Raw genomic sequence first — 19,547 nt, 5'->3', positions numbered from 1 at the left:
AAAAGTTAGAGGTGGGGGGACGCACTTTTTTTTCCTTTAGGAGCGATTATTTCCGAAAATATTAATATTATCAAAAAACGATCTTAGTAAACCCTTATTCATTTTTAAATACCTATCCAACAATATATCACACGTTGGGGTTGGAATGAAAAAAAATATCAGCCCCCACTTTACATGTGCCCTACATGTAAAGTGGGGGCTGGTACCCTAATAAAACATTTTTTCCATTTTTTATTTTTGCACTTTGTTGGCGTGATTGATAAACATATTGGTACCAAATTTCAGCTTTCTAGTGCCAACAGTTACTGAGATTATCCGCGGACGGACGGACGGACAGACAGACATGGCGAAACTATAAGGGTTCCTAGTTGACTACGGAACCCTAATAAAAACGAGCACATTATCAAGGGGGTGGCACGGCCCACATCATGTCCCATGTTTATGTAGGTACGAGAAATATAACTGTCTTGCTCCAAGTTATCCTACACGTTGACTTAGTTCCTACGTGCAAGGAAGGTATATAGTAGTAGTAGGAAGGGTACTCGGTAGGTAAACTCTAAGAGACTGAGCATACACAGGCTAAAGTTTAATTAGAACGTGTATGATAATTTCGAATGACGTCTGACATATAATCTGACATCTACTGAGTAAGTACTTAATTTAGTTAAGTTACAGTTAGACGGACTTTTCATAGTGGGTCTTGAATTTCATACCTATTTACCCATAAGCGTAGATAACCCTAAAAACTAGTCCGTGCGATGAGTGACTTCAGGATAGGATATTATTACCTATTGTAAATAATTAATCTACATTATACCTTGTACTTTTGGCTCTTGAAAAAAGTGTAAACAAACCGGAGCCGTCAAATTTGAGGGTTGTTTATTAGGTAACGTTTGGTTCCTGATTTTTTTTCTCTATTTAAAAATAAATTGAGTTCACTACTATTTTCCATTTCATTTCACTAACATGTAATTTCGTTTAATTTGACGAAACATAATACACCTTCATGAATACAAGCTTATCGTCATTACATTTAATTAATATAATTATTTTCTTCAGGAAATCTTTAACCAAAAAGTACCCAATTTGGCAGAGGTTTAAAACTCATGGTTGCATTTTAATCTGGGTGTAACACTTACGCGATTTTTAATTTTATCTGACATTTTGACATTCTTGTTATCAATCATCATCATCATCATCATCATCATCTGTTCCAAATTTGATATTTGTGTTTTCGAGCTTCCGTTTCTCCGTATGAGATGATGATTGTTATATTTCTGTATTTTTTTATACTAGATGGTAGTTTAGTTGATTCAGTAATATTTATAGGTACCACACTAAATTTTGATGAAAAACAGAGAAATATAAAAAAGCAATAGAAATATAATTAAGATTATCTGTGCATGAAATAATAAAAAAATATGAAAAAAAAATATGTCGTTCTATTCTATGTGTTTAATGGTGAAAACATATGTATATTTTTAAGTAAAACGCAATACTTTATATATACGTTATTTTATTCTGGTGAGGACGATGACGACGATGAGGATGAAGACGAAGATGATTCTGTCACATTTATTATTATTCTGTCGGCCAAATCGTCAATCTTGTTGTCTAACTCTTTCATTTTCTTCTCTTCCTTGATGATATGTTCTTCGCATCTTCTCCAGTTTTCTGGTTTCACATTAGCAATGTGCGTTTGCCGACCCATTATAAACTTGTAATTACACTCGTCTTGTCTAATTGTACAAATGTATTTGGTAAAATTAAGCAAAAGTAGGTATATGTTTTTGGAATGGAACGGACTATAGTAGTGAGCTCAATTACTTATTTTTAAATACGAATATTTTAACAGGAACCAAACGTTACTGATAAACAACTATTTGACGGTTTGTTAACAGTTTTTTAAATACCTATAAATACAAGGAATCGCATCGCAATCGCAACTCTCACCTTACTTACCATTTATGCGTTTATAATCATTAAAATTGGCTCACCATGAATAAAAAGTACCAAGTAAGTAGCGACCTACAATTTTGTTCTTCGATCTGGCCTTAAAAGGTTCACTACCCCTGGAACTGTCAAATTTGACGGCTCCGGTTTGTTTACACTTTTTTCAACAGCTAAAAGTACAAGGTATAGATATCGTGGAATTTATGGCTGATGGCTTTATAACTCTATATTTAAGTGATTGTGATGCGGACCTCAATGATTCACACACATAAATAGGTACACAAGAAAACAGTCTATCTGAACATAGTCTAATCGTATCAATCGACAAATAGTCGACACTACACTAGAGATGTTCCTTAGATATTACTGTCTTTCTCAGTGTCTCGAGGGTGTACAGGCTCTTAAGCACAAAACGGGCTTTATACCGCGCGGAAGTCCCGTAAACCAACGCTAAAATAGGCTAGTTTCCTATACTTAACACAAAATATTTTATGCAATGCACGAAATAAAGCACCACATAATTAGAAGAAAATTATGGACAGTAGTTATTTTTAAACATAATTTCTATTTAATAAGTCAAAGAGAAAGATATAAAGTACCTAAATGAATTGACCGTGACGTCACTCCTCAGTATTTCATACTACCTAATTCCATATTAGCAAATCGTTTTGACAGTTCTTAAAAAGAAGCTGATTTGACTAGTAGGAAACTAGCCTATTAAAGAAGGTAGTGATAGGACAAGCGAAAATGTCATGGTTTTTGAGATATTGGCAGTTTAATAAAGAACAATTGCCAATATCTCGAAAACCATGATTCATGATTATTAAGATAAAATTATAATAAAATAAAATAAATAAAATTTTAAATCGCTTAATATCTGATAACATTGATAACGAATTAGATGTTCTGTCACCCCTTTTAATTTTGGCGTTGGTTTACGGGACACCCTGTAGAAACTTCTTATTATTTTCTTAGGGTCGGTTACACCAAACCGTCTGTCACCGTTAAAACGTTCGTTAAATTTTATTGTATGGGAAGTTCCATAGACGTCTGCTGCGTGACGATGATGTGTCTGTCAAATATGGTTGATGCAACTGGCCCTTAATCAGCTAACTTAGTTAACGAGCTGATGAACAATCGTGGCATCGTGAATTCGTGACACTGGCACACCTTGATGATGATCTCTATTTTATGTCCTATCTAGGATGGACAGGGTATGAAGTTAACGTTAATTAATATTAGGCAATAATATTAACACTCTTCAAGACAATTGTTTAATCTACTTTGCATTTGTTCTAATATTTTAGTTAATATTATAAGATTTGTAGGTATTTAGTTACAGGTTAGTGCTGATTTAATCAATGATAACCTAAATCTTCCATCGCATCAATGAATAAACTGGATATCAAAAAAATATACTTCTTATCTTGCCGACATTCTATTTTCAGAACAGTCGTGTGATCGGTGTGTGATATAATTTATTGTAAAGTGATTGCTTATCATCCTTTTTTTCTAAATATAGCATATTACGAAAACTATTTACTAGAATATCACAAAGGAAGTGGGTGGTATGATAAAGGTATTCAGTAGATCAAACGCCGATAGCGCATCCATATAAATACTTATAGCATTCAATTGATTGTTATCATTTGCCCAAAGTCACTACCTACACTACGCAACCGTAGCAAACCATTGTTACTACTACATTATCTACTAAGTACTAACCTCGTGTTTAAATCATAAAAAAAAAAATTAAAATAATGTAAGTATTTACTGAACTTAAATATTATACAAGTGCCATTTTTTCAATTACAATGTTTTGCCCGTTTTGAAATAAAACTTACCTATATGTTGATATTGTTTGATCACAGAATGCAGCGCAACGGATTCAACCCTTGCTTCGCCGGTGGTTTCTCCGGGCCCAACCCTATGCCTCATCCGGCAGCTCACTTCGGTGGCGGCATGGGCAGGCCGCTGCAGTACGGACCGTGTTTCGGCGCCCCGGCGCCACCGGCCACGTTCCTGCCCGGCTCGTGCTTCATGCCCGCCTCGGCACTCCGCCGGCCCATGCCCGTGCCCGGCCCGAACCCCTGTAGCACCGTGCCGACGTCGCCGCATCGCTACGATCCCTGTTTTCATTAATTCCTTTCATATACATACCTAAGTAATGTTGCTTGTGGAAACGCAGAGTATACTTTTTACCGACTATTGTTTGTGAATCTCGATATTATATAAGTGTAGATTCGTTGTAAGATTTTGTGAATTGGTTTTAGATTTAAATAGTTACTGAGTACTCGTAATAAATACAAATAAATCGTACTTATTTAGTTTTATTTTCTACGCAGTAAGTAAATATACGAGCCATGAAATGCCAGGGTGGCTGTTGCACTTGAATTACATCTAGATATTACAACTGGAGAATGAAAATACTCACACGAAAACGTATTTTCATTCTCCAGTTAAATATTTAGATTAATTAAGATGATTAGAATTAAAATTTCAGACGACCGTTGGGATGATACTCAAGGCATAAACATATTTACTTTTACATTAAGGTTATATTTCAAACATAAACAATACACACTTATTTATGAAACCTCGAGAAAGCTTGAGAAGTTAGAGAGAGTTTCAGGTGTCTGGCAAAAGTTACAGCTACTTAGCGGAAATGGTCAGGAAATCACTAATCAATTCCTAGCAGTATTTTCTAACACATAATTATATAAAAATCAGCCTTAAGAATTTAAGGAAAGTTTTTAGCAAACCTTCGGGCTGATTTTTGAGTCTCACGCGTTCGAATTCAGAAAATTGTCACTGAAAATAATAAGCAAGTTACCGTTTTCAACCGGTATTTTAGTGACAAAATCCCGTATGCGAGATTTAAAAATCGCCCTCCTAAGTAGTAGCAAAAAATGGCTGTCGGGCCAAACTAGCTAAACGTCGACTGAGTTAGTCGACGTTTAATGTCTGCATAATATTATCCCAATTACTTAATACAATATCCCAAAGTTTCATCTTTGTTAAATAAGGGAGGTTTGGTGGCTGGCTCTATTTAGAATAATTTGTATGAGCAATATAATTATGTGGGTTGCCACTAAATTCATATTCATAAAAATACCTCTACAAGTCCATAACTTCACAAACTCTACACGTTAGATGTAGTGTCAATGTGCTCGGTAAGTACGTAGAATCAAGCAAAATAAAATTCCAAGTGTTTTTCTTTATCATGTTGTCCGCTGATCGTTCGGTAAATGATGGCTATACTTTTACAGTCCGGTAATAGATATTCTATATCATCTCAAAAATAACTTACAAAAGGTTGATTATTTATAAACTTCATAACGGGGAAACATCTGGATAAAACTTTTGTGTCACGTAAACATTAAATGATGGTGCTCGGTGTCCCCTTACAATTCATTGAAGTGTCAAAAGGGCATCTACGTGGCTTCGGCTCTCACGCCTCCCATACTTAGGTTCGGAACACCATTTCCGTGAAGCGAAATAAATTCAATAAAAAATGTTTTAAAAAAAAGAAAGTTATGAAGGGCGATAGTGTTGATTTCCACTCGTCTCATGTCTGACTAGCAGTAGCAGATTTGCCTCCGCGGACAATGACGAATATTTAACATATATAACTACTTTTGACTTGTGCTTGAGACGAATGTATGGGTTTGTAGTCAGATTCCAAATATCTGGTAAGGAAGAAAATTACATAAACTTTGTGGTATCTCTGAAGAGGCTGTTGACGTGTCTCCTATAACTTGGCAGTCCGGCCACCAATGCAGAAATCACTTTGTCTCGAACCGTTATTGTAAGTCTGAAATTTAGAGTAGTCACAAAACGAATAAAAATGATATCTAAATAGGTGCAAGTTTGCGGGCCATTATTTATTTCAGCAAGTCAAACAATCCTCCTGGCATTCTGTCAATTATATGACTCAATTAATAGTTTAGTAACTACCGCAACTACAAAGGAAAACTAGAAAATAAGACAAAGTATGTAATTTTAGTATTTATTACGAGTACCTAGGCAAATATTTAAATCTAAATTACTTACTTATAAATTGAAATAGATATCATACACAAAAGAAAAAAACGGCAAGGCCCACTGGTGGCTGAGCCGGGAATCAAACCCGCGGGTCTTAAGCTTACGCGGCTAACGTCTTTACCATTAGACCACACGCCCGCACGTGTGACTACTTGAAAAAAGAACAAATCAAAAATATTCAATAAAATAATTTGATTTGTTCCCTAGTTGTAAATTACTTATTAACAAAATCTTATACAGTAACTAATCTTATAATATCGAGATTCGAAAACATTATTTGGTAAAATTCTTCTTTTTTCAAAATCATTATGTGAATCTGTCTTATGTTAGTGAAAGCAAGGATCGTAGCGATGCGGCGCCGTCGGCACGGTGCTGCAGCGGTTTGGGCCGGGCATGGGTATGGGCCGGCGGAGTGCCGAGGCGGGCATGAAGCACGAGCCGGGCTGGAACGTGGCCGGTGGCGCCGGGGCACCGAAGCACGGTCCGTACTGCACCGGCCTGCCCATGCCGCCACCGAAGTGAGCTGCCGGATGAGACATAGGGTTGGGCCCGGAGAAACCACCGGCGAAGCAAGGGTTGAAACCGTTGCGCTGCATTCTGAAAATAAATAAAATTAACTTATAAGTTTCATTTCAAAACAGGCAAAAATGTACAGGGAGTGTAGCTTGTTGGTTAACATTAATTTAGCTAGGTAATACCATAGAGGAATAAGTAAGGGAAGAGTTGTAACTCCATACATCAGTAAATGCGAGTTATTTGTAGTGACATCTATCGACATTCACTCGTCAATCACGCGCCAACTAGCGTAAATTATCAGTACTGCTACTCGACACTAGGTGCCGACATTATTGCGTCTGCCAAAAATGTAATATTAAAACAGTTTACACCTTATATTATAAGCTGAAGTAATTGAAAGCAAAGTACTGATTAATACTATTGTAATATTAGCTAAAAATTGTTGAGCAATAGACTTTTTGTTCGTCGTGACGTCTATTGACAAGTAGCAGTACTGATAATTTACGCTAGTTGGCGCGTGATTGACGAGTGAATGTCGATAGATGTCACTACAAATAACTCGCATTTACTGATGTATGGAGTTACAACTCTTCCCTTACTTATTCCTCTATGGTAATACTCACATGATTTTATATGATTTATTTTGATGAATTTCGTAGAATGCTGTTAGTGGCAACAGTGTCAGTTGCTTAGTGTACTGACTTTGAGCTAATGGTAACAATCACAAATTGATTTCCGTATTTATAAGGATTCGCTATCGGCTTTTGGTCCATTGAATAACTTTATCGTGTCACCCCACTTCCTTTGTAATATTCTAGTATTTTTTCATAAATGCTATAGGTTCCGTAGTTTTCCGTATTTTTCTCAAAAACTACTGAACCTATCAAGTTCAAAACAATTTTCCTAGAAAGTTTTTATAAAGTTCTACTTTTGTGATTTTTTTCATATTTTTTAAACTTATGGTTCAAAAGTTAGAGGGGGGGGACGCACTTTTTTTTCCTTTAGGAGCGATTATTTCCGAAAATATTAATATTATCAAAAAACGATCTTAGTAAACCCTTATTCATTTTTAAATACCTATCCAACAATATATCACACGTTGGGGTTGGAATGAAAAAAAATATCAGCCCCCACTTTACATGTAGGGGGGGTACCCTAATAAAACATTTTTTTCCATTTTTTATTTTTGCACTTTGTTGGCGTGATTGATATACATATTGGTACCAAATTTCAGCTTTCTAGTGCTTACGGTTACTGAGATTATCCGCGGACGGACGGACGGACGGACGCACGGACGGACAGACAGACATGGCGAAACTATAAGGGTTCCTAGTTGACTACGGAACCCTAAAAAGCATGATACGACGATAAATTATATCACACAACACACGACACGATCGTTCTGAAAATAGAATGTCGGCAAGATAATACGTAAACGAAATGTTTTTTTGACATCGAAATCGAGACTTAGTGTATGTTATAAGTAAGGTATTATGTTATTGATTCGATGGAAGATGAAGTTTTGTTTGACTTGATATCAGGTTTTCTTTACCTGTTACTAAATATATACGAGTAGTTCGATCTTTTGAAGAAACAAACTAAAAAAACAGAAAAATGCGCTTTTCTTTCCTTCTAGCGCGAAGGTACTTGCTATGTGACATATGACCAAATGTTGCAAACTAGGTAACTGTTACAAACAAAATTATACCAAAAATTGCTTCATAAAATAATTAGGTTCTTAGCGTTAAGGACTAAGTACGAGTAAAACCACTTGAAATGAAATGAAATATTTATTTTCAAGTATTACAATGCGCTTATGAACGTCAAATAAAACTACGCCGGCTCTAACCCTACGCCTCAGCCTCGAGAAGATTTCAGTCCCCCCTCAGTTGGAGGGGGGTATCCACTATGGGACCGGCAAGAAACTCGGCGGGCCACTTCTTTTCAAAACATTACATCTTATAATTAACATGCATTAAAAGACAAGATACAATTTAATAAGCAAAAATATTCATAAAAAAAATTAACACTATGGAAATTAATTTCAAGAAATTATATAAAGTACAAAGCTACTAGAAAAAAAAACGAACTGATACAAATAAAAGATAACTAAACTAATTTTAGAGTTGTAAAAGACTCTTATTGATGTCTCAACTAAATATATACATACTTAATCTACTATTTTCCTTGGAAATGTATATTAGGGTGGAGCGAAAAAACACTTTTCTGGAATTAGCAAACCTAATAGTTATCAATCAATGCCACTTAGTCTATGAAGCCTTTGTGCAAATTTTCAGCTTTTTAAGAGGATACGATACCGAAGCACGAATTCAAAATTGAGATTTTTAGGTCTTTATCGCCGTCGCGCTGACGGGGGTGGAACCCACAGATGGCGCACGCACACACCCGCGTCCGCCGCCGGCGCGAGTACTTACTCGCGCTCAAGCGCTCTCTATATTTGTCTAGTTTCGGACTTCTGATGCATAATGTTTTGGACTCCGTGAAGATATTAAGTGTACTGATTTGACTAAAATGCAAATTTGTAATGTTTTAAGGAATGGTTAGAAACAATTCCTTATCTTATACATAATGTGATTATCTTAAAAGATGATTTCTTTTAAGATAAAGTTATTCGGTATGTAAAAAGCTAAAACCTTTTCGATTTCAAAGAGAAGCCATATTATAGGAATAGGTACGTACAATCAACCAATTAATCTGAATCCTAGGTCATAGGTCAATCTAAACCCTTTCACAGTAAAAGTAAAACTGACTCTGTAATGCAATACGACAGGGTTCTAGAGTGGCCTAGGATTCTACATAATTGGTTGACAGTATCTACCTACCAAAAATGTATGTGAATCTTATTCTTTTTTTTGCACATGTTTGACAGAAGTGACAGCGTAGGAAAGTTTAACTAGGTAACAATTTGGTACCTATTATACTTACCAAACACCGGATTATGTTCCAAGGTAATTAGAACTTTTTAGCAGAATTCTAACAAAAAATCTGCCAAACAAAATCTTATTGCATATGAAGCATAAGGACCTTTTTCAGATGGAAAGCTACATATGCATCTTATATTTCTAATTTTCTAGGGTTGTGTATACATATTACCTACCTAGCATTAGAAATACAAGGCTTAGCACAGAACAAGACCAACCATAAAAATGCTTAACTAATTTGCCAGCTAAATTTAAACCTAGGTATCGGTACTTAAACGTATAGATACTTTTGGTATTTTTATTATTTAAAACTTATTTATACTTACATATCAGCATTTCTGTTACCATAGAATTAAAACGTATATAACACTCATTTCATCTACCAACTAAGGGCATCTGTAATCTACATACAAATAAGGCCCGGTTAAAAGTCTCGAAATGTTATGTACATTTTATAATTACATAAGTGTAAATGGGTCAAAAAATTGGGTCCATGTGCAATTGTGCATTAAGTAGGTGCACTTTTCCCAAATTGCTGCATGTATGAAATAAGGCCCATCAGTAACTTAACAAAAAATAAGGTATTTCTTACATACCGAATTAAGCGTAATTGTGTCGCGTAACTTCAAACCTGGATAAATCCATTCTGCTACAAGGTTAATATATATTTTTTATATATTCAATCTTAAAGCAGAATGGATTTAAGTACCCAAGTTTGAAACTAAGCGACACAATTGATAGTATGTATCTAGGAGATATTTTCTTTACAAAATCGTATTATTCAAGAGCGCTATGATAAACGCACGTCGAAATAAAGTAAAATTGACAATATTTACCGATGAGATTGTGCTCTGTGTGTAATGGTAAACATTAATAATATAAAAAGTAATTGTTTCAGTCAGAGCATCTTCACTCGTCAATTTCGTCTTACTCTTTAGTTGTGAAACATGGGTGACAAAGGACGGTCGCCGGAAGGAAAAGAATAAAGATATATGGATACCTATATATATTATAATATTTATCCCGTCGGACAGCAGGTTACTTCAAAGTACTTTAATTGACTACCTAATTTTAATGTTGTCTTCGGTTCCCGTCGTCGTTCGTCGAATCCCGGTAAGGGTATTTATTTGTGTGATGAGCACAGATATTTGTTCCTGAGTCATGGATGTTTTCTATGTATATAAGTATGTATTTATCTATTTAAGTATGGTTTTGTATTTATCTATGGGATATGGGTTAAATTGTGGCGTAGGCGAGAGACTGGCAACCTGTCACTGCAATGTCACAGTTTCGTTTTCTTTCAACCCCTTATTTGCCAAGAGTGGCACTGAAGCTTTAGTAGTTTCATGTGTTCTGCCTATCCCTTTATGGGATACAGGCGTGATTGTATGTATGTTATCTATTTAAGTATGTATTATTTATTTATTTATTAGTAAAAACATGTTTACATGACATTACAGTAAAACCAATGCGTCACGAAACTTAGATAACAAAAAAGAAAAAAAAAACAGTAAGTAAGAACATGAAAAAAAAACAAACAATAAAGTTTAAAACTAAACAATTTATTCGGGCGATGACGTAACAGCGTGGCTCCGTTGCGTCGTTTGCCCCGGTGTAGGATTCGGCAAGTTGCCCCGGAATCGCCGAAAAACCACACCTTTCATCCAGAAGTCTGCGCTCGCGATGGTGTCCTGCGCTATATCGTCGCCTAGCACCCATTGTACAAGCTTTGCTTAGTTTGGGGCTAAGTTGATCTGTGTAAGGTGTCCCCAATATTTATTTAATTACTTACCATAATCATAATGTAATAAAATGTGCATTTTTTCGTGGTTACCAACATGCATACCAACCATAAAAATGCTTAACTAATTTGCCAGCTAAATTTAAACCTAGGCTATTTAAACGTATAGATACTTTATATACTTTTATTATTTAGATCTTATTTATACTTTTCGGCAAAGCATTTTTGTTACCGCAGAATTAAAACGTTGGTAATACTCATTTCATCTACCTACTAAGGGCATATGTAATATCAATGCAAACAAGGCCCGGCTATTAAGTTTCGAAATGTTATGTACATTTTATAACTTGATAAGTGTAAATGGTTCAAAAATTTCGTGCAGTAAGTAAAAAAGTAAAAAGTAAGTATTATTAAACAGAAAAACTATGGGTCTTATTTGATGCAAGTATGAAATAAGGCCCATGCCGCCCATGTGTCCACATGTTCACAACCTTCGATACCCAAGAAGTAGCGCTGCGGAAATAGAGATGGATCGGATATAATCTTCAAAGATGAGCTATCAACAGCGCCAGTATTTGAGTGGTGGCCTCAGAGTGGAAGGCGACCCCGCAAACGCCCAGTACTTATGATACACAATACACATAAACAACGTTTCGCCATGACCCTTTACCGGCTCATTATTTATTTAGTTTCCTTCAACAATACATTATAATATTTATTGCCCCGTAGGACAGCAGGCTACCCCACACTACTTTAATTAAGTACCTAATTTTGTCCCTTTAAACTTAATATGAAATAAAGTCTGCCTATCTTGACCACATTGACCTTGACGCACTGCTTGTTAAGACTTGAACCCCTCTAATTTAGAGTACCATATCCTAAATGCATAGTCCTGAATAAATGTGTTTTAAACGACAGACCGTAGTATAAATACTTATCACAAAAATTGATGATTGAATTCATGAACACAATGTTTACACAAAGTTATAAAACTTAAGAAGCGAGCGATGGGCCTTATTTAGAGAAGTAACTATTTAGGGCATTTTTTTGATAAAACTTAGAAGAAATATAAGCACTGGGCCTTATTAAGGGCAGGTACTGGTACCAACCTGAACAAACTATGTATTACTAAATAAGGCCCATCGTTTTTTTTAATATTTTAAAACATGACTTAAATTATTAATATTATGTCTGTTTTTATTGTGTGTAAATAAGTACATATAATATGACTAATATAACTACTTACCTAATTGGTGTTCGGCAGAATAGTAATAAATAAACAATGATGACCGAATACCAAATTTTTGGCAAAATGGCTGAAAAGACCGAATACCAAATAGTTGCCTAATATTCGTGGAATCTATAGTAAAATACAGCATAACTTTATAATTGTTACTAGTAAACCAATGACGAGAAAAGTTATGCATGTATAAAATAAACCTAATACCTGTATGCAATTGTTACGTACCTATACTTATAAATATATGGACTTAGTATTTCCACAGAATATATAATACAGATTCAAACTTTCACGATTTTTACACATATTTAAAATTGCAAACGGGACTTAATCGCGTATTTACTATGTTTTAAAAACTAACCTCCCACGTTTCAAGGACGGCATTGTCCCCGTGGTCTCGGAGCAGACTGGTCTTTTTTGGACCACCAATTTTAAATATGAACATATAATAGTACTAACACACACACACACACACATATAACTAAAAAGTTCGTCAAACACGGTATGTCGATATTTCGACGTAGTATATCGATAACTTTTCACATCACTAGATTATCGACATTAGATGTCGAGTATTTCCCATCACTTTATTTCAGTGTACGTATATAAAAACTTAGACCCGCCCCTAAATTTGGTGCGATAGGGACAACTGCAGCTCAGGCGCGAAATCCCGCGTAAAAACTGCAAAAATCGAGGTTCCGCTCTCGACTGTTTCCTCCTCCAAAACTTAACCAATCGTTACGAAATTTGGAAATCAGAATGACAAGGAAATTATCTGTGTCGGACCGTTTCGTTTTTTTGGATAATTGATCTCAGTTTTGAATACCACGCCTTTCTTTCTGGCAAATTCAATTAAGCCGTTTTGGCCAACTTTGAGAGGCTCTAATTCCTTTTAAAACAAAAATATCAAAAAAAGCAAAACGGTCCGACACAGATATTGATAATAAAAGTCTGTGTTGAAAAAACCATTGATCTAGCTTCAAAAACCAGAGAGGAAACAGGCGAGAGCGTTTGTATGGAGAAATGAGGGGTATCGTAGCGTCTTAAATCAACATCTTCTGCCTCCGCATCAGGGTTGAAATTTTGAAAATCTCATAGAAACCTAAAAATTTAACTTTCAGATAAAAAAAAAATTTCGGCAGTATTATGTTTAGTATATGTTATTGATACATATCATTATGAGAAACTACAAAAAGTTGCGAAAATAGCGTCAAGAATCGCCAAAGTTTGTCTAGTTTCAGTACATTCGCCAAAATAGCCGCTAAAATACTGAAAATTTGCGATTTTTAACGCTATTTTCGCAATTTTTGGTAGCTTCTTGTAATAACATGTATCAATAATGTATACTGAACATAATACTGCCGAAAAACATTTTTTATCTAAAAGTTGAATTTTCAGGTTTGTATGAGATTTTCAAAATTTCAAACCTAATGCGGAGGCAGAAGATGTTGATTTAAAAAGCTGAAAATTTGCACAAAGGCTTCATAGACTAAGGGGCATTGATTGATAACTATTAGGTTTGCTAATTCCAGAAAAGTGTTTTTTCGCTCCACCCTAATGTATATGGTCTCCAAGAGTCAGAAAGAAAATAAACAAACAAGGACCGAACAGAGTACCTCAATGTAATCTTACTCAAAATTTATACAATATAATAGTATAGCCCCTATTAGCTGAATCAGACCGGTCTTCACAAACAGCACCCGTTCACGAGTATGGCGCGTATCTCAGCCATCGCCTCCCTCAACCTTCATTCGGGAAGGTGGCGACCCGATCAACGACACCACCGTAAGCAAAGACTTTTTAGCGAGCATGACATGTTCAAGCTATAATAATAAGTCAATACCGTATACCTATATGTAAGACACAACATTCCGTGCTTGTATGTTACATAGCTTAAATTGACTTAACTGAATGAAACAAGATCTTGGGAGATGTAAAAGGCCCCTTTAGTATTGAATAGGTATAGTAATTGTATATGTTTTAAATTTCTTAATAGCTAGGTACTGGTCGTTGGCGTCGTTGCGCTGAGTGATCCGTGTAGGGTACCATAGTTGTAATCTATAAATTATTTAATCTTCCTTAAAGAGTCAATCTAAGATACTCGTAGATATAGAATTTGATGATAAAGTATTAGCAAGTATTATAACACTTTAAGGTAAAAATAATGTTAATTAATCGCGTTCGACCTGTGTGTGACTTTAAATATAGCAAGTATTATAGCTGGGGAGTTTATTGCAAAACCTTAAATTTTTTGGACCAAAGCATGAAACTTGGCACAGTTGTTCCTTATATCAAAATAAGCCGATTAAGATCGGGAGCCTTCGGGAGCCTCCCCCTGGGGCCCGGGAGGGGGGGTCAAAGTACCGCTTCACCCGGCTTGGTTTGAAGAATTCTAACTTACCCCGTTTAGTTAATAGGTCATGTTTGGTATCGTTTTCGAGTAAATCAATAACGTAGAATTCGTTTTTAGTACTAAAATTATAATTTAATGGTAAATAAAATAAAAAAAAATAAAAAATTTGAAATTTTCATCCATGATTTACAAATTCAGGTCATCATAAATGACAAACTGTTTGCTTTTTCTATAAATAAAAAATATGACATGATAGCCTATTTAATATAGATTATAAAAAATATAACTTTTATCCACCTTTACTAACGTTAAGTTCCACAAAAAAATTACTTTAAGACGCGCGGCGTCGGGACGCCGCGAGCGTAATTTTAAAATGCCTTTATTTTAGAAACTATTAGACCCCGTTTAGCTATTAGGTCATTCATGTTTGATATCGTTTTCGAGTAAATCAATAACGTAGAATTCATTTTTGGTACTAAAATTATAATTTAATGGTAAGTAAAATTAAAAAAAATTAAAAAATTTGAAATTTTCATCCATGATTTACAAATTCAAGTCATCATAAATGACAAACTATTTGCTTTTTCTATAAATAAAAAATATGATATGAAAGCCTATTTAATATTGATTATAAAAAATATAACTTTAATCCACCTTCACAAACGTTAAGTTCCACAAAAATTACTTTAAGACGCGCGGCGTCGGGACGCCGTGAGCGTAATTTTAAAATACCTCTATTTTAAAAACTCTATTAGACCCGGTTTAGCTATTAGGTCATGTTTGATATAGTTTTCGAGTAAATTAATAACAAAGAATTTATTTTTGGTACTACAATTATAATTTAATGGTAAATAAAAAAAAAAAAATATTCATCTATGATTTGCAAATTCAAGTCAACAAAAATGTCAACTGTTTGCTTTTTCTTTAAATAAAAAATATGATGTAAAAGCCTATGCGTATGTCACCAAACACCCAGACAAGTTTGGTGGAAACTTCCTTCACGAACTGCTTGGTGTCTGATGACCATGGTCCAAATGATTCAAATGCAATTGCCGCAAATATGTAGTTGTTTTTAAAAAATGCATATTTGGGCGTTGAAACTGGGCGTTTTGCAGCAGCAGTCCCTGGTTTCTGGGCCGAACGTTAGACGTTGGACGGAGCCAAGGTATCCACACAGGTCACGCCCCACGCCAAGGGTCGTCCCAGAAACCAAGGCAAAAGCGAGCAACCATCAGGCCGCTTTCCGTCTGCTGCTGACAAGCTGACAGGTTCGAGGGTTGTCGGTATGTTCGCTGTGCCGAGAGCCTTGCGGATTAAATCGTTAAGTGCAGCGTGTCACAAAATTCGGCCAGCACTAGACTGGCAGTGGAGTCCGTGGTGTCCTAATGCGTCGGCAGCAAGGATGTGGTTGGCATGTCTTTAGCCCCAGTCTTAGACAAATGGCAGTATATGATGAAGTAAGGCAGCCTCGGAAGGAGGTATGTTCTCCAAGTGTCGATCTTTTCTAGTAAAGAAGTTCTTCCGGCACTCATTCACTGCTGCGTAAGGACCCTTGATCTGAAACAATATGTGCATTGTCATTTTATTTAAACAGATTTTGCAACTATGAAATTACAACATTTTGGTGGATCACCTTCACTATTACACACTTACCTATCATACAAAATAATTACAAACTTTAGTAGAATTTGATTAGCCTATCTATGATATTGCTCCATCTCGTAATAGTTTGAAGCCTTGGGTGGCCATGTTTCTCCCTTGTTGATCGTTTCAAGCTGCGTTTATCATACCTATCCCATACTATGTCTAATCTGGAAACGTTTTCTTTTGGCTTTGAAGCTTAGCCAGGCCACCCAAGGTGTCAAACTATTACAAGATGGAGCAATATCAGAGGCAAATCAGATTCTACTAAAGTTTGTAATAATTTTGTATGATACGTAACGTAAGTGGGTAATACTGAAGGTTACGTGATCCACCAAAAAGTTGTAATTTGATAGTTGTAGACTCTAAAATGATAATGCACATATTGTTTCAGACCAAGTCGTTGCGTAACGGTGAATGAGTGGTCGAAGTACCTACCTCTTTAGGTACCAGAAAAGATCGACAATTGGAGAACATACCTCCTTCAGAGGCTGCCTTGCATCAGCATATACTGCGCACAGTGTACCAGGGGCCCATTTCTCGAAGCTACAAGTTACAATTTTCAATTGGTTGTCAATGTCTAATATGACAAGTTGCAAAGAGACTTCCGCTTGTAACTTGTAACTTGGACTTCCGGTTCGGGTGCCATCTTAGTGGCATCGCGTCGCGAATAATTTCTCCTTCTTTTGCTCATTAATGTTGTTTAAAGTGTAATATCGATAGCTTATTATGCAGTAAACTAATGTTATAGTGAGAAGCTGATGAAGAATTAATCTCGAAACGCGTTTAGCCCCTTTTTTGTCATCGACGGCCGATAGTCCACGTGCCCTTGTAAAATCTAGCTATCAATTTACAAGTGCCTACTACCGAACAACGTCGCACTTACCTTGACACTGGCAAAATAGTCCCATCAAGTGGGACTGAGGCCATTTATTAAAAAAAAAAACTTGTAACTTTCAGTTTTGAGAAATGGGACTCAGGGCGTTCTTGTTTGGAGTCAGGCGTTGGTGCCACACCAAAATTTGCCAAGTCCGTCTTCTTGGGGATGGAAGGAAGAAGGAGACGAATGGGTAGTGTGGTACCCATTCGTCTCCTTCTTCCTTCCATTCCAGTCAGGCAACACTGAAGTGGCCAGTATATGCTTAGAAGTTACAAGATGTAAATGTAAATCAGGTTGCAAACACCGATGCAACTGCATAAAGAGGGTAGAGCCTTCTTTATGCAGTTCCATATGTACCCAGCTATGTCTCTGTGAAGGGAATGTATAGTATGAGTATGAGTATGAGTAATCTGTCAATTAGGACACCACAGACTAAACTATAAGTGCTAACTTTTCAGTGTTGGATACTCTATGGCAGTTCCGACTCAATTATAATAAGCTCATTATAATTGACTTTAGTTAACTATAATAATTTCAAAAATAGAACTTCATACAATTTCTATACTAATTTGCGATATCTGGCAAATTTTCCTGCATCTGAAACACATTTTTTTTATCTGTCGCGTTATTGGCCAATCAGAGACGGTTATTACAAACAATTGGTTGCTAGGTAGGTAATTCGATGTTGATACAACGGTGAACGACTCTATTGACATTAATTTTAACTTGCATGAATGGTGATATTTCCGTCCATTGATGATGAAGATGATGACTCGTAGAAAAAGTATTGTATACAATAGTGATATAATTAAGCTTTTCACTCTCGTACCGTACTACACATGGTACTCGACTGAAAAGTTTTGTATTATATCACGATTGTATAAAATACTATTATATAAATTTCTTACAGGATTCACTACAATGAATAAATAACAGGTACAGTCGGTCTTTAGAGCGTGTGGTCCGACCCGAGTGTTGCCGTTGTCGACACCGGAGTCAATAATAATGAATCTTTTTCTATTTATGCATTAACACACCTCTGACACTGGCGATGAAAGAGGCGCGTTCCCCGCACACAGTCTAAGCTCGCGTAGGTGAACGCGTACTATCCTTTGTGAATAGGCTTTAATATCATATTTTTATATTTATAGAAAAAGCAAACCGTTTGACATTTAAATATGGTGACTTGAATTTGCAACTCACAGAAAAAACATTTTTTTTTTTGCATTTCATTTAACATTAAATGGTCATTTTAGTACCAAAACTAAATTCTACGTTATTTATTTACTCGAAAACGATACTAAACATGACCTAATAGCTAAACGGGTTCTAATAGAGTTTTTTAAAATAAAGGCATTTTAAAATTACGCTCGCGGCGTCCCGACGCCGCGCGGCTTAAAGGTTTTTTTTCTAAAACTTAACGTTAGTAAAGGTGGGTAAAAGTTATATTATTCATAATCTATATTAAATAGGCTTTCATATCATATTTTTTATTTGTAGAAAAAGCAAACAGTTTGACATTTATGATGACTTGAATTTGTAAATCATAGATGAAAATTTCAAACTTTTCATTTTTTTTTATTTTATTTACCATTAAATTATAATTTTAGTACTAAAAATGAATTCTACGTTATTGATTTACTCGAAAACGATACCAAACATGACCTATGAACTAAACGGGGTATGTTAGAATTTTTCAAAGCAAGCCGGGTGAAGCGGTAATTTGACCCCCCCTCCCGAGCCCCAGGGGGGAGGCTCCCGAAGGCTCCCGATCTTAATCGGCTTATTTTGATATAAGGAACAACTGTGCCAAGTTTCATGCTTTGGTCAAGAAAATAAAGGTTTGGCCTCTTTTTGTCGATAAACGTCCCCACTATTAGTTAATAATATGATTAAGTACCTAATTTAAACATCCATAATTGTTTAGTCTAGTTTTTGCATTTATTTGTAATATATAGGTAAATGTTGATTGTGATATCATGATATGATAAACTATAAAATTTTCCATGAAATCAATGTACAAAACACGATAGCAGCGAGTCTTGATTTCGGTTTTAAAAATACTCGTGTTCATAGGGCCTAGGTTTCAGTTGATTTCTTATCATATTTCCTGTTTACGTTTATAGGTATTAATCTATTTGCGCAATTTTAAAATCTATGTTTTGCACAACAATTAATCACTAACGATAAACATGGGCTTAGTTTATTTATCTCTACCCACGGCTAAGAGAAGTAAG

The sequence above is a fragment of the Leguminivora glycinivorella genome, chromosome 2 (genome assembly GCF_023078275.1).
Source record: "Leguminivora glycinivorella isolate SPB_JAAS2020 chromosome 2, LegGlyc_1.1, whole genome shotgun sequence".
Taxonomy (NCBI): Eukaryota; Metazoa; Arthropoda; class Insecta; order Lepidoptera; family Tortricidae; genus Leguminivora; species Leguminivora glycinivorella.
This window is presented reverse-complemented; position numbering follows the sequence as displayed.